Below are 17,039 nucleotides of genomic sequence, written 5' to 3' on the forward strand. Positions count from 1 at the left end.
ATGTTTTCACACTGATAGCAAAAAATAATATTATATTATTTTATTAAAAATAAAATTATTTTTTTTATATATTCTATGACAAAATACTTTCTCTCAAAACTTTTTTTAGTCTCAAGTATTATTATTTTTTGCTATCAGTGTGAAAACTTTTTTTCATGCAACAACATTTTAAACACTGAATATTTTCTATCCAAATGCCTTTTCACAGCACCAGGATCAGCTAGTGTTGTGCTAGGTATAAGTTATATGTGTAAAACTCTATACTGTGTAACAATATGATAAACAACATGTATCATTCCATAAGTTGTGGATTCACAAAGTATGCAAATACAATATTTCCTCATCCAAAACTCAGAGGGCTCAGCAGAGACACAGTGGATTTGTTGTTGATTAAAATAATAGACTATGCAGAAATTTAACTTTAATAAGGATCAGAAAGTTTCTGTGATCCAACCAAACTTTTTCCACTTTTGCTTCAGGGAAGACGATTTTTCAAAGGCCTTTCTGAGGTTAAATAAATCAGATATAATCAAAATCAGTGACATGGATTTCATTTTCAGGAATTGTTCATGCTTTGATGTTTTAGTGCATAACATAAACATAGTAAAATCATTAAAAAATAAAAGTCAATATTGAAAAATAAATCAAAAACATGAAATATTTATATAAATATAAATATGTAATCAAATTAGATTACAATAAAAATATGGGGAAAAGAATACCGTAAAAAACAAAGTTTGTATAAGTGGTAGTTTTGGCAGAAATTGTCTAAGGAATCAGGAGAGGTTTGCAGCACAAAGCATAAAAAGAATATGCATCCCAAAGATGTGCATTAATGTAACGCATATAGATGTGAAGATGTTAAAGTGGAACGACGCCCATTTTTACAATTCATACATATCATTCCTATGGTCTAAGGCAGTCCAAAAGCATCAATAAACATGAGCAACTTTTCCCCAAATCCAAAAACTAGGGTGCCAAAGCACAAATTTGTGATGTCAAAAAATGTAAATTCTGGAGCTGCTACTTGGGTTGTGTTCGGAAATACTCACTCCGAGTGCTGGAGCGCACTCTGGCCCAAAGTGCACCATTTGTAAATTCAGAACGCTGTTTGAAGAGCTGTTTGTGAGAATGAGATTGGATTCACGAGCGCCCCATAGATAGTGAATTGGAAAGATGTTATAGAAGACACTGAGAGCACCTAGGAAAATGTTCTGAGTGTGTGGATATACCACATCCTGTGGTGGATGTGATGGTGACAGCCCCTACGGCCCTAGAACCAATCAGGATTGAGACTTCTGTTTAATGTTTTCTCCGTATTTACTCTTGGTAGGGACTGACAGTCAACAGACAGAAGCAGCAATGGAACAAACAAAGTAATGGTTGGGCCACATAAGGTTGATACAGTGGCGTCTTACTGCTTTCCTCCATCATTGTTGCTATGACTTGTTTGTGTTATTGTGGTGGCTACAAGCTTGTCCTTGAAGTGAAGAAGAAGTGGCCACTGTGAGGATAATGAAAACACAAACACACAGTGAACAGTTCAGTACAAAATGATTTACATTAGTCAAAGAGGAATTTACAGAAATTGCTCTGTGCTTATGTTTTGCAATTATTGCAATGTGCATACACTTTAGTTTGTTAAAAACACTGGACCCACAGGAATTTTCTGACCCTCAATATGGATTTACCTGCCAAGAGAAGTTAGGAACCTTTGGCAGCCCTGCCACTATAATTGAACATGCACAAATATATGGAAACCATTGCTTTTCTCATCTGTTTTTAGTGCTGAAACTCACCTCCATTACATGATTATCATTCTCTAGGCAGAACACTAGCCCAGAGGGACCACAGCCTCGTATCATACCACCATATCACATTATGTTGAGACACTTGAGGTTGTGACCCCGATGTCAGTATGCTCTGTCTTCAAATGTCATAAAAGGTGAGCAAAGGATCCTTTGTAACTCTTTGAAGTTGTGATAAATGTCTGCACTGCTGTTTCAAAGCATGTACACCTCAGTCAGTTAGTTTATTATATTCAATCCACACAGTGATGACAACACCAATAGCCTGTGCATTAGACAGGTGAACTGTTTGATTTTAACATAGTCTTATAATCACATTAAATGTGTGCAAACACCGAAGATTACATGTTAGGGACAGAAATTATGACTCTCAGCCCATGGCAAGTTAAGACAACTAAAATGTTGGTGGCTGTCAGACATCTGAGTCATTGGGCACTAGTTTCGCAGACCGGGCGAGGCGGGGGCGCAGCGCACCTGTGCTTCGCCAACTGGGTGTGGCCAGGCAGATTTTGCAAGTTTGGCACACTGTGCGCACTGGCGCAGCTACTCCTCTTTCCCACCTCCGTCCCTCCTACCTGCGCAAGTCAGAAAGAGGGAGGAGAGAAGGCGTGGAGTGGGTTTTACACACATCACACCAATCAAATGAGCCCCTCTCCTCACCCTTAAATGCGCTGCGCAAAGGCGTAATGAGAGTTTACTCAATTCGCCATGGCAGAAGAGAGCAGCAGCTTCAGATGGCCAGACTTCTCCCAGGAGGAAACTGATGTTTTGGTCCGGGAGGTCCAAGCTCGCAGTGTCCGAATATATGGAACTGCGAGCAGACCTCCACGGGCTGATGATGCAAAGGTAGCCTGGGAGGAGGTTTCTCTCGTGCGCGCGTGCTCTCTCTTTCTCTCTCACAGTCTCACTCTGTTTCTTTTCTTTTGACTTTTCTAAGATGACAGATGCTGAATATATACTCCCTATCTGATGCTGTGGCTGTTTGTGGTTGGCTGAGAGGGAGGTGAACTCATTAGTTTGTGTTAATCAAATCAGGTTGGGTTTCCATTATGCGTGCCTAACGTGCCAAGTGGTGCCAATCCCCTTTGATCTGACATCAGATGTGACGGGACAGTTAATATAGAGATACATTTATGTGCTGATTGCAGATAGTTGCATTGAATAGTGGTTTTTGTGGCTATTTATTGCATCGTTAATGTGCCTGACATTCTGGAAACCTGCCTGTGAGGTTTTGGTGATGTGTGCGCACTGTCCGCCGGACAGCCAAACTTCCACTGACACCGGCTGCGCTCCGCCTGCACTTGCAGTAGACCTGGTTTCAGCTGGCGAGCTTTTAGCGCACATTCGGCGAAGCCTTTTGGCACGAAACTGTCACTGCGCCAAGCTGGATCTGTTGACACCTCCCCCTGCTGCACCGCCACACCCATCTCAGCGCACCTCGGTCTGCCAAACTACCAAACTGAGTGTGCCTCGGGTTGTGCTGCTCGAAACTAGCTCGGATTTGCCACCCTGCGCCACCCTGCGCCACGCCGGGAAACTAGAGGCCATTAACTTAAACTTAGGCTGAGGACTTTAAAATAGTTCAATTTGAAAACATCTGGCTAAATGTTAAAATCACAGGCAGTAAACGTTGTCTTTGAAGAGTTTATCCCCATTCACCATCCTGACCTATTTCCATTCATCATCTGGACATCTGTGCCCTTATGTTGTTTACAAGGTATGTCTTTGTTAAACTATGACCTGTTCCTTGAGTCCTTCCTGCTCCATATCATCCTCCTATATTCTGACCGTGTAATGCTCCGTAAGTAAGAATGAGAATTTTGACTGGATCCTATACTCAACAGGGAGCCAGTGAAGGGATTTTAGTATAGGGGTAATATGAGAGCGTCTGTTTGATCTAGTTAGTAGTCTTGCAGCAGTGTTCTAGATTGTTTGTAGTTGAGCAATTTGGTCAGGTGCTTCACATGGGTATCAAATGATGTTGACTGATCAAATAGTACCCCCAGCTTACCAGATTTGAGTGATCAGCACAGGAAAGAGGCTCAATACTTTGCATAATAAGGGGGACAAACTTTTCTGGAGCAACAACCAGAACCTCCGTCTTATCAGCATTGAGCTGTAAAAAATGTCAGCGGTCCAGACCTTAATTGCATTAAGGTAGTCAAGGAACCTAAATAACATGAAAGACTCACTATGTTTGAATGAGAAGTGGAGCTGGATATCATCTGCGTATAAATGATATGCAATGTTATACTATATCTGTTTATTATTTATCCCAATGGCAGCAAATACAGAGAGAATAAGAGAGGCCCAAGAACCAAGCCCTGTGGGACACCACAACACAGTGGAGAGGAATCAGATTCAAAGTCACCAATAGAGATGGACAAAATCCCGTCAGAGAGATATGAAGCAAACCAGTCCAATGCTTTGCCTAATATACCAACGCAATTGCGGAACCTGTTATTGAGAATTTGATGGTCTATTTGCTGAAAGCAGAACTGAAGTCCAGAAGTACTAACACAGAACAGTCACCTCCATGAGAGGACATTAAAATATCTTTTCTGTCACAGGCTAGATGCTTTTCAAATGATAATTTACAGGAAAGTTTGAGTTTATTGCCCCAATTATTTTATATAACTGTCAGCAAATTTCATTTAGTCTGTATCCTGGGAAACAAAGAGAATTATTATGGTCCATAAAGCTCGAACAACAACCAAAAAACGTAATGAAAAAATGAGTTTGATTCAAGTAAAAATAACCAGCTGCTATTTCCTACCAAGACAGCGCAGATGGTGCATGGAAGGTGAATTTGATAGACCTCATGCTATCCTGTTTATTTCTCTCTAATTTGTTCTAGTCATTATCTGGTTGTTTTCACTGCATTTTTCAAAGCAAAGTCTAACAGAGGAGGTCTGTCTCAGTGCAGGGTCTGTGTTATGTTGATTAGTACTGTAGATGAGGTTTCATGACCTTTTGCTTGTTTTACATTGTCACAGAATCACCATGCAATTCTCATTCTGCCAGAGATACATAACCAATTTATTATTCATTCCATTCAATCAGTCAGCATTTCTGTGTTGTCTTAAAGTGATACACATTCCTGCTGCTGGCATGACTTAAAAGCATTAATAATACAATAAAAATTGCAACCAGAGTCTGTGACAGATTATTCCTCCTGTTTTCTGTGACTTTTTGTTTTGGGCCCTGAACAGGCTACACCACAGCTTTCCAATTAAAGGTCAAAGAGTCAGCGATTTTGGAGAGAGGTCGCAAATATTTGAACTCAGCACCCAAACAAATACACCTATCGTGTCAGGCCCTTCAGAAGCTTGGTTTTTATTGCCCCCTCTGCTCCCACTGCCTTTATCTTTGTACATCCATCGACATTCCCTCTGTCCTGTGCACCAGCATGAACGAGTAGTGTTGTGTGGCTCGAGCTAAGCCACTTTGTTTCCCATTCACAGAGCCTGGGCTGTGTATTACCACCAAATTTCTTTGACAGACACACAGAGCAGACAGCTAGTGGATTGTTTGGGATATGTTCACTTAACTTACAAAAAGCAGTCCTCAGACCCAGACAAGCTCATCAGTCGTTAATTCCTACCCCATTATTGTCTTACCTAAACAACAGAATAGGTTTTATATGATCGTTAACGGTCACAGTTCTAAACATGTGGTTAACGTTGTGAAACAGGCATAGTTGCACCAAAACTATTTCATTCGGTTTAGGAAACGAAAATATTTGGATGGGTTTAGAAAAAACATGGCCTGGGTTAAAATACATATGTTTGTTATTAACATATGATACAAAACTGTTGCTTTGAGGAACTGTCTTTTTTTCACCATTCTTGCATCCATGACTTTGCCCAGGAGACTGTGGTTTGACCCTGTCTGTTAGACGAATGAGTTCCTTTGGAGACCCAAAGCAGTCATTTGTCCAAACATAAGACTCAAAGTGGTCAGGTCTGGTTTCATCAGCCTCAAACATAACTTTATAAACAATCACAATGTGAGCAGCAGTTTTGGGCAGCATTATATTAATAACATTGCTTTTCCCAGAAATGAGAAGTGTAACAAATTACTAATAAAATTTCAGTAATAATGTTAGTTACCCCAAAACAAATAACTTATCATAACCTTACTTCTGTTGTCACCCCTATGTCAAAGAGAAGGGTTGTCTGACGGCAAGGTAAAGAGGTGAAGATATTCTCAATATAGGGTCCGTCCCAAGTCTCTTAAATTACTGCTAGTTATCTTACCTAGCTGACTTTGCTAGCTGTTTAGCCCCTCCCACCTAGGAAAAAATGCGAGGCGCTAGCGCTAGGAGCGATGAGCGAGCATTGTCGGTTTAAGAGACATGAGATATCCTTTCCACTGAAGCGTCACATGAAGCGACGTCCATTCATGATGACGGCGGCACTGCTAGATCTGCTCTGTAAAGCAGCCAGTGTCTGGCGTTACTATGGGTACATCCCAAGTCTCATTATATTCGCTGACCAAAACAGTAACCCCCACCCCCCACCGTCATGACTCTGGTCACACACTTTTGCATGTATTACCATTGTTACTGAGTCATTTGTCGAAGTTTGTGCAATTACAGAATGGTCTGTAGCCCTGCTATTCCACTGTCACTGTGATGAGCACTGTCATTCAATTAACTCACCATCATTCAACATAGTCAGCGATTCATTGCAAAGAATGCATGTAATGGGTACTTACTCTTGTACTGTTTCTCCACCATCTCGTTCAAATGAGCCAGATGTAGGGGGCAGGGATTTACACGTCATGGCATTCAGCTGAAAAACCCTTCCGGATAGGAAGCTCTCGACCATCCTAGCTCGTAGCTGCTTAAAGCTTGCCGCTAGCTCCTCGCTGCACAAATAAGAGACTTGGGACGGCCTAGAAGATGGTGGACCTCGAACGACTTCCGGTTCAAGCGAGGAGCTAGCAGTAGCACTTTAAAAATAAGAGACTTGGGACGGACTCCTAGAATCCACAGAGACTGATATTGATTTGGTTTGGTAGTTGACTGCCATCTTCTGTATGTAATACACTGACTATGGACGAGCCCCACTTCAAAAAATCCAAACTATCCCTTTTAAGGTGAGAAACATAATCTTAAAATCGACACAGTATTTAACAGGAAGCCAGTGAAGTTGCTGAAAGACAGGAGTGATATAATTCATGGAGGAAGTTCTAGTAATGATATGAGAACTGAATTCTGGACCAACTGAAGTTTATGGAGACCCCCAAAGTTAACAATGTTTCCAAAGTCAGGATGGCATAACTAGCAGTAATCACTCAATGCGCTGCCAGCTAGCTCCCACCAGACCCAGGTGATGTGAAGTGTGCAGCAAACTGAGAGGTTAAATTAACCTATAGACTGACATCCCATGCATAACAGGTGAGAAATATTCTCAGCAGTTAACCGATTAATGTTTAACTCCCCAGCAGTGGGTGTAACGGATCAAATGCTACCATAGCACTTACTGACAGCAAATTCGTGTTACCGGACCAGATTACTGGAACTCTATGTTTGAACAACTGCTCTGAGTCTCCAAAGGAACTCATTCGTCTAACCGACCATAAGCAAGCCACAGTCTCTTGGGCAAAGTGTTAAGTGTATGCTTTCTGTGCTTTAGATGTCAGTGGATTTATTTGTCTTTACATTCGAGATATGCAGTGGTTTTCCATATGGGAGGGTAAGCAAAAGGTCAGCACATGAGAGTCAGTGCATAGTGTGCATGTCATCAGTGCATTTATCCTCCCATTGAGGTGCTTTCAATGCATAATGGGAGCAATTCTAAATTTAAACATACTGAGGAAAACATCATCCCATATGTCGTTGAAACTAACCACCATCTGCCGTGAGTGAAAAGAAAATGTCTCATTAGGTACAAAAAGAATAAATAAGAATGTGAAAACAAGTTCAGCCTGGGACTGGAAAAATACACATTGGGTTAAGAAGGGAAAAAAATGGATGGGGAAGCCGAAGCCAGTGTGTGCCAGCATCCTCCCGACATGAACCACACACAACATAAGGAGAGAAGTCGAGATACAGTCACGTGTGTTTTGTGTCTTCATCAGGACTCTCTTCTCCATTATTTACAACTGTATCATCTGTCATCATGTATCATCATTCTATCAAGCTGAATACTGTATTGCGTGGCAGTGTCAGACATGTTACTTGAAAAATACAATCAATTACTCAAAAACTAATACACTATGCATCACTAAGGTCAGCTCTGTCAAATGTGCCTTTAACAAGTCGAAAGCCTCCTTGTTAACAAGTCAGATCTCTGTTATTTTGTGGTTTAAAGTCTGTGTTATGCTCACATTGTGAATGAATTTAAAATTATGTTTGAGGTTGATGAGGCCAGACCAGATTACTGGGACTCTATGTTTGGCCAAAAGACTGCTCTGGGTCTCCAAAGGAATCTCTTTGACTGACAGACCATCACATGTGCAGCAAGCCACAGTCTGCTGTTAAGTGTGTGTTTTCTGTGGTTTAGATGTCAGCGTAGTTGTTTTCCTTTACATTTGAGAAGGGCTGTGTTTTTCCATATGGGAGGGTGAGCAAAAGGTCAGCACAAAAAAGTCAATGCATATAGCGTGCACATGACCAGTGTGTATGTCCTCCCATCGAGGTGCTTTTCATGTTTAACGTGTGAAATGCTAAATGTTATCTGTGGTTTAGCTAAATTTGAGATAAACCACATTTCATATGACGTTGAAACTAACCAGCGTCCCCCATGAGCTGAAAGAAAATGTTGCATCAGGTACAAAAAGAATAAATACCAATGTGAGAAAAATTTTGTCAAGGATTTTTTTCTCCTTTTGTCCACACACGACTCAGATGTATGATTTGACAAGCTGCTTTCAAGTTAATGGTGTATGTGTGGAGGTGAATAATGCTTCTAATGCTTAAATTTGAAATGAAATTTAAAATGAACCTCCTGCTCCATCATCACCTATATATATCATCATTTTCACATTTTCACAATGCCACAAAGATCTTCTTGTTTTCATCGGTAAATAAATGCATGTGAGTTTTAAGCATAAAATGACAGAATATATTATGATGAAATCAAGCAAGACGTTTGACAGCTACTAAGCAACACCTCATGAGGTCACAAACTCTGACCAGTCTTTAAACAACTGCATGTTTATGTGGTGTAAAATGTAAATTGTTGTTATTACTATTACTATTATTATTATTATTATTATTATTTTATTCTTATTATTTGTAAATATAGACTTGGTCTGAATTTGATGCCTGCAATCTGCTCTGAAAAAGTTAGAACAGCTTCACATTTACCACTGTGTTACATCACCTTTAATTTTAACAACAGTCAGGAAGTGTTTGTGAACCGAGGACACTAATTGTTTAAGTTTTGAAAGTGAAATTCTTTCTGATTCTTGCTTGATATATGACTTAAGGGTCTCCATTGTCGTATTTTGTGCTTCATAATGCGCCACACATTTTTATAATGGCAGACAAATCTGGAGGTACTGGACTGAGAGGACTGCACCTGCACTCTTTTACTGTGAAGTCACACTTCTTACAGGTGCAGACTGTGTCTCATTGTCTTGTTGGAATAAGCAGGGATGTACCTGAAATAGACATCATCTGGATGGCAGCATATGTTGCTCCAAAACCTGTATGTGCCTTTCAGCATTCATGGTGCCTTCACAGATGTGAAGTTACCCATGATGCCATGGGCACTAACACACCCCCATACCATCACAGATGCTGGCTTTTATATTTGAGCTGGTAAAATTCTGGATGGTCCTTCTTCCTCTTCAGCCTGGAGGATATGATGTCTATGATTTCCAAAAACTATCTGAAGCGTGGACTCATCAGACCACAGCACACCTCTCCATTTTGTGTCAGTCCATCTCATATGAGCTCAGGCTAAGAGAAGTCAGCGATGTCTCTGGATGGCTTTCCAGAGAAAATGGCTTTCATTTTGCATGGAAGAGTCTTAACTTGCATTTGTAGATGCAGCAACACCTGACAATGGTTTTCCAAAGTGTTCCTGAGCCCCTTTTGGTTCTTAAAGCCCCTACAAGGAACTTTCATTTTGAGTTGATTTTGGCAACCCTGTGGACAGAAGCGGTAGTGTTTTGCCGGAATGAAGCCTACATTTCCCATGAGCTCTAGAGTGTATTGTCGTATAGACGCTTACCTGGCTCGCGCATGTGTTTGTTTTAGGGATGAATGAAACAACAAGACGGGAAAACTTTGCCCCCTCTCCTATCGGGGATCCCAGCTCATCTCTGCCGTGCTCCAGCTCCAACTCTCCGGTGTAAGCGCCACCGCTGCCAGGGTAAACGCAGCGGTTGGCTGGTAAGGATGAAAGCCTGTTTGGCGAGCACTTCCACGGCTTCTTGGAGTATGGAGCGGTGCCTCGCCTCTTTATTTCTCGGCACTCGCTGGACCCTGTCGACACCTGGCTGGTACCTGTCGTCGGCCCAGATGAGGTGTTCCAGCCCCGCGGCCCCGGCTCTCCTCGTCCCCGCTGGTGTGGGGTGAATCTGCGCAACCTGCGGCCTCTGTGTGTGGCTCCCCGGACAGCTAATGCTGTGGACCCTGCGGCTCCTGCCAGGATTGGGCTGGTAAATGCTGCATCGCTAGCGAACAAAGCGTTTATCCTGAAGGATTTCCTGACTTCCCGAGGATTGGGTTTTCTCTGTGTGACTGAGACGTGGCTGACTTTTACTCGATGATTGCTGCTATTTTAACTCCCCGCAGACATCGGGTCAAGGAGGAGGAATAGCGACTATTTATAAGAGTCACTATAAATGTAAGCAGCTAGGTAAGATGACATGTGCCGTCTGAGTGCTGTAAATCGCTTCGTCCTGGAAGCGACCTGGTGTGGACCCGGAGACAGTTTCCTAAAGGTATGGATATACACTATATAGATATAGCTTATCTTCACACCGATGGTCTCATTTGCTGTTGTAGGTCACGCACAGACATCAGCAGAAACAAGAGACTTTTGCATATCCAGTTAAAAGTTCCTTGTAGCGGCTTTAATGCAGTGCACCCTGAGGGGTCAAAGGTCATGGGCATTCAGGATTGGTTTTCAGCCCTGTCCATAAACACATCAAATAAAATTTCTCCAAACACGTTTCTTGTTATTTTAGGTAGTTATTATCATGCTAATGTATGTTCAAGTGTCCATTTCCCCCGATAAGTTGGTTTTAATTCGTTATTTGATTCTATAAACAGTCTGACCATCTCAAGCTTTTATTTTGGTACTTCCGGTGACCGGCAGTGTGAATTTGCATATTAGCGAAATATTTAGTTTCACCCAAAACATTTAGATTTAACATTTAGATTTAGATTTAGATTTAGATTTAATATTTAGATTTAACATTTATATTTATATTTATATTTAGCATTTAGATTTAACATTTAGATTTAGATTTAGATTTAGATTTAGCATTTAGATTTAGATTTAATATTTAGATTTAACATTTAGATTTAGATTTAGATTTAATATTTAGATTTAACATTTAACATTTAGGTGCCACATTTAATATTTAGATTTAACTATTTAATATATTTCTAAGTTAACAAATATTGCTGTAAATGTGGTAAAAGGTGACGTTAAAAAAATCACAATACTTTTTTAAACATTGTTTGAAGCTAAATGTGGCAAAATGTTGATGTTATTTTCAGCGTGAGACACTTTACAAACGGCACCCCATAATCAGCTCCTCTGCTGAGAATACAGTATTGTTATTTGTTGCTAGTTACAGTATCAATCGCAACTTCACCATTAACATGTAACAGACATCAATATCAATAAGGTTATGTTGAGCTTTTATTGAGTATTTTCATTTTAGGAGATCAATAAAATCAGATAAGAAGAAACTTTATCAACGTATCCTCATACAACAGTTAGTATATCCTGTGAATTAACATCCCATGAATGGGGTTATACACCCATCAGCCAAAACACTAAAACCACTGACAGGTGAAGTGAATAACTTTGATTATTTTGTTCCAGTGCATTGTTCTGCTGGGAAACCTTTGGTTCTGGCATTCATGTGGATACCACCTGACATGCTCCACCCACTCAAATCAACATCAACACAGACAGAAATGTCTATTTAGGAGCTTAATGTATATAAAAAAATACTTCTAAAAAACCTAAATTGATAAGAAAGACTGTTTTTCCCCTTAGAGCAACATAGGAGGCATAGTGACAGAAAATGTAGGTCTATACTTCACTCTACAAAACTTTTCTACATTATATCTGATGACCTGATTGACCTGATGTCAATTGACTGCTGTGTTAAGTATGGCATCTACTCATCAAAGAAGTAATTGACCTATGGCTAAGCCACACACCCCTCCACTCACTCGGACAAAATATCAACATTCAGTGACTGGCGCTATGGCAGGTGTCACAGTACGAGGCATTTTGCAGGAGGCAGTTGATGATTTTTGGGGACATAACGATCAGATGTCATTGAGAAGTAACCAAAAGGGCCTAAACTACACATTGGCGGGATATATTAATCATTTTAGTGTTGAGAAGGTCAATGACAAGCTTAAATTACAAGCCAAATTTTACAGGTCCCAGTGTAAGCTATGCATTATTTGTGAGCAAGCCTTTGGAAACTGGAAATTTTGGTGCATCAAAGTGCCACTGAAGTTAAGGTTTTTGGCTCAGAATATGAGTGTCTCTCCGTTAGTTTGGTGCTACAGTATTTACATTGAATCATTCAGCATAATGTTTGCCAACCTTTGTTATCTCTGCAATTACAGATAAGTTAACTCTATGAGCCCTAGGCCTTTTTGGGGTATTTTTACTGCCTTTTACTACTTTTAAGCTCATATCACAGTCATTCTAAATGCTACATACACATGCTATATCTTGTTTGGTTTTTTTTTCAAGACAATCTGGGCTAACCAGATTTGCCATCATTACATGTCCTCCTATGTGCCTGTATTTTATATTAATTTTTATATCAATGAAAAAAACAAATCTGTGTGACTAAATTCTTACATTTTTACATGTATCTCACCATAGCAAGTTGGAAAATGACATATTCTGCCATATCTGAAGAGGGGAGACTCTCTGGAATCTGGCAATATAAGAACCATGATGGTGGGACATTCTGTAACTTCACATTTGTCCAAAACATGTGGTTTGTGCAGGCGGACATGATTGCCAGTATTTTTTCATTATTGCAAGAAATTCCATTGACTCATTCACAAGTCAAAAATGTGTTTTATCTGAAAGAAAAATGCAATATTTACATCTAAGATCATAGAAAAATAGTCAACCAAGTGCAATGATGTTCTCCAAGATAATATTTGCTTTTCATTTTCAGTTATATATTGGGGGGACATTTTGGGCATTGGTGGGGGGGCACATGTCCCCCTCAATGTATACGGTGACTACGGCCCTGTCAGTATGCATAATTAGGCTACAGTTGTCTGGGTGCGCAAAGGTGAAGTGGCTGGTCTTGTCATACAAAGTTTGATGGAGTGTCAACTGGACAATATGGAGATAGTTGCATCTTGAAAGCCAGACTACAAATGTGGATAGACAGGGAGAAACACACACAAGCCTAAGACGTGGTAAGATACAATATTCCTCACTATATGAAGTGACTGATAACAAGATCTGTATAATGAGTTGTAAAGAAATTCGTCAGGTTTTTATTTTGTAGACAATTGATCTGTATTTATAGCGTGATGGGATGACAGCACAATGATGTGAGTGGTATCACATGAAAGCTCTGCTCCCGCACTTTCATGTGATATGCGTGGCATTTCTGTGCGAGTCTGCATTCGCGAGTAATCCATCCAAGAGTAATGTGTGTGCAGAGCTGTATGAAAGCTCTGTTATACATAATTTTAGTGTAACTTTATCATTTTTTTTTCGCTGTGAAAACATTGGACTACCGACAAGTAGTCTTGTCTTGGTCTTCTCGGAAAGCTACGATTCCACTGTTTCACGTGATATGCGTGGCTTCTCGCTATGATGAATGGTTGCGGAGAAAATCCATAGAGAAGAACAGGTGTGAATTTGGACACACTATGAGTTGTTCAGGCCCATAGGGTTAATGAAGCTAAGCTCCAGAAGTTAACGTTAGCTTAACTAGAGCCCTTTGGACAACAGCTAACAATGATGTACGATCACCAAAGTACAAAACTAGAACAAAATAGGCTAATGAACTCCCAGCAAACAAGGTGACATGATGAACGGGATCATCCCTATGATTCCAGGGTTCTATGTTTCCCAGGTTCTATGTTCCCCGCTTACACAAAAACAGTTCTATCTTTCCCGCATGGTTGAGCGGGCAACATAGAACCTTTTTTGTGTAAGCGGGGAACATAGAACCTTTTTTGCAGGGTGAAGTGGGGAACATAGAACCCGGGAAACATAGAACCCTGGAAACAAAGATACGCTCCAAGTTGATGTTGTGGTCTACCACACAACTTTATCCAAAGGAGACACTTTTCTCGGTTGAGATGTGGTTTAGGAAAGGGTAAAAGATACACCCCGTTGCCCAGCCTCTCAGGATACCTTGTGTCGGAGTTGCATGTACCCCATACACACCGTTTGACCATTTTAAACTTCAAATCTCAGAAAAAGCTCATAAAACCGAACAAAACCGACTTTCTGTAATGCATTTCAATGGACGTCCAGGCAGAGAATGTCCAAGTGTATGGGAATGGCTATACGCACTGTGATTGGCTCATCGCGTTTGAGGGCGGTGCTTAGCCATTGGTCAATTGCAAATGCCTTTAGGAGCACTATATGAGGAGGCAGGGGAACATAATTTTTATTTGCAGATCATCTTTTTATTTTTGTATTATAGTTATAGATTTTCCACCTTTTGAGCAAAAGTTAATGCCACAGCCTTTGTTTTCTCTGGTCACGTAGCACCAATTTCAGTAAGTACAGTATTTGCTTCTTTCTACTATAGCAGCCCAGATTTATGAAAAGACCATCTTTCCAGCAGTGAAATATATAAGGCTGACAATAACACCAACAACTGCTGTACATCAATTTACGTATGACATAAAAAATACACTTAAGTTATATCAGGAGATGATGACACTTACTATTGGATGAACTGAAGGAATTTACAGAAAGTGTCTCTGTGCCTTACATACACAAAATGTCTATTCTTTGTACAGCACTGGATGATATCCCCAGCTGAAGGACAGCTTTGAAAGAAAGAGCTTCCAAGATTGTCACTTCATTCCTTTGCTTTTAAACATCTTTATTCTGTAATCCTGGATCCTGAAATTGGTGCCTGCCTGCCTCCACCTTTTTCCTGTTTACCTTTGGACTTTCAATGGTGCACTTTAGTTTTGACCTTATACAGTACCCAGCCATTAGGCCGATGTATGTACGCCTTTTTAATGAATCCCTGGACTTTTTCTGTCTGCCTAGTCTGTCTGCGCTTGGACTCTCCTCCCTTTGTTGCCGGAATCCTCTGGACGTGACAGTTTGGGCAGGAAGTGTTATACAAAACAGCCTTGCATCATCTCATTCTAATTAGGTGTGTACATATTTGTCTAAATGTGTTGGAAACTGCCGAAAAGGTCACAGGGGTTAGTCAGAAACAGACTGAACCTAAAAGCTGTCTGCAAAAGAGAAAGAGACTTTAAAAGTCATAAGTGGGAGTGAGGGACTGTTACGGGACTGTTTCTGATTTACTCGTAACACCAGCAGTGTGGTTTTATCACAGCTGTCAAAAGCCTGCTGGGTTGCCAAAGAATGTGAAGCACCTACCACACACAGACAACACTGGCCTGAAGACAAGAAACTAATCTGACATAAATGTCAAATGTCATGAAGTTCAGCTACTTCCTGTATTAAACTGCTGTATCTGATAACACTGGCAAGTCTGATTCTGTCACATTAATTAGCCTTATCTACTAATTAAAAAATGTTATCAGGTCAGTTCCACATCACAATAGGACTGGAGTAAACTTTTCATAGTTCTAGGAACCCCCCTTTTTTTCTTCTTCTTTTCCTTAGTCTTTTGAGGGACTTTTTAACTCCTATTTCAGAGTACTCCCAACACAAGAGGAACCTTGAGTTATGGAAGTGTACGGCAATTGGTTTAACACATGAGCCAATGCAGCAACCACAATTTTTAAAAACCTGTCAACCGTGTAGACAACAGATAACAAAAAACGCAAACAACAGCTTGACACACTGCCATGCTTACATCGCTTCAGTGTTTTTTGGTGGTGCGTATGTTAACCCCCCCAAAAAATGCCTTTGAAGGTATGTAGTTCTCAGGGGAGCTCCCCAGTGGGCAGTTCTCGTCAGGGAATCCCCAGAACTGTTCAAAAACACTTCAAATACAGTGACGTCTGGTGATAACTGAAAGTCATGGGAAACTGTTTCCGAAAAAAGTCAGTGTCATTTTGAGTGAATGTCATTTTTCACAAACAGAATTCACCTCCATTGTACTGAGACGGTGGCAGAAGTAGGGCTAATGCGGTACCATGTTTTCCGGTCAATAACGACACAAAATTATCTTTGAGACCTTTTGACAAACCCTTTTTTGTTGTTTTCATTTTGCAGAACATGTCAAACTTATCTGGTACACAAGCAGACACACAATACCCTGAATAATACAATCCAAAGTTCTTTACCACAAGCTGAAATCACACATTATATCCTGATAAAGTTGATATGGTGAAACCTGTAAGCAAAGATTTGCCTGTTTACACATTCAGCAGACATGGATATTAGCATCTTATGATATTTAAGTCTAAATCTCTCCTTTTAACTCTGTTTTGGTTTCCACCAACTCCTAAGATAGCTAGTTAGCCGCTATATGCTTCACTATATTTACCAGCTACTCCCTGACCTTGCAGGCTGTTTGGTGCCAGGCAGGTAGTGTACAGCTTATCAGAATTTTTTTCACTGAAAACAGCTGCTGGGATCAAAGCTGTGACAGTGAGTGAGTGTGACCCAAACCGTCAAGCTGTGGGCCATACAACCACATTAACAAGCTGAATGATGCTGTAAAGCTCTACTACGAGTCACACCTTTAACATTACTCGTTCTTTTGATTAATTGTTCATAGACAAATATTGATAAGATCAGCTTCACAAATCACACACTTTTGATTAAAGTGACTATAATCAGTATTTTTTAATGTATACATGACAGTGTGGGGTCCTCGCTTTGATGAACTTACAGATGATTATAATTGTTTTATAGAGCTCTATTG

This window comes from Epinephelus fuscoguttatus, linkage group LG1, assembly GCF_011397635.1.
Source record: "Epinephelus fuscoguttatus linkage group LG1, E.fuscoguttatus.final_Chr_v1".
Taxonomy (NCBI): domain Eukaryota; kingdom Metazoa; phylum Chordata; class Actinopteri; order Perciformes; family Serranidae; genus Epinephelus; species Epinephelus fuscoguttatus.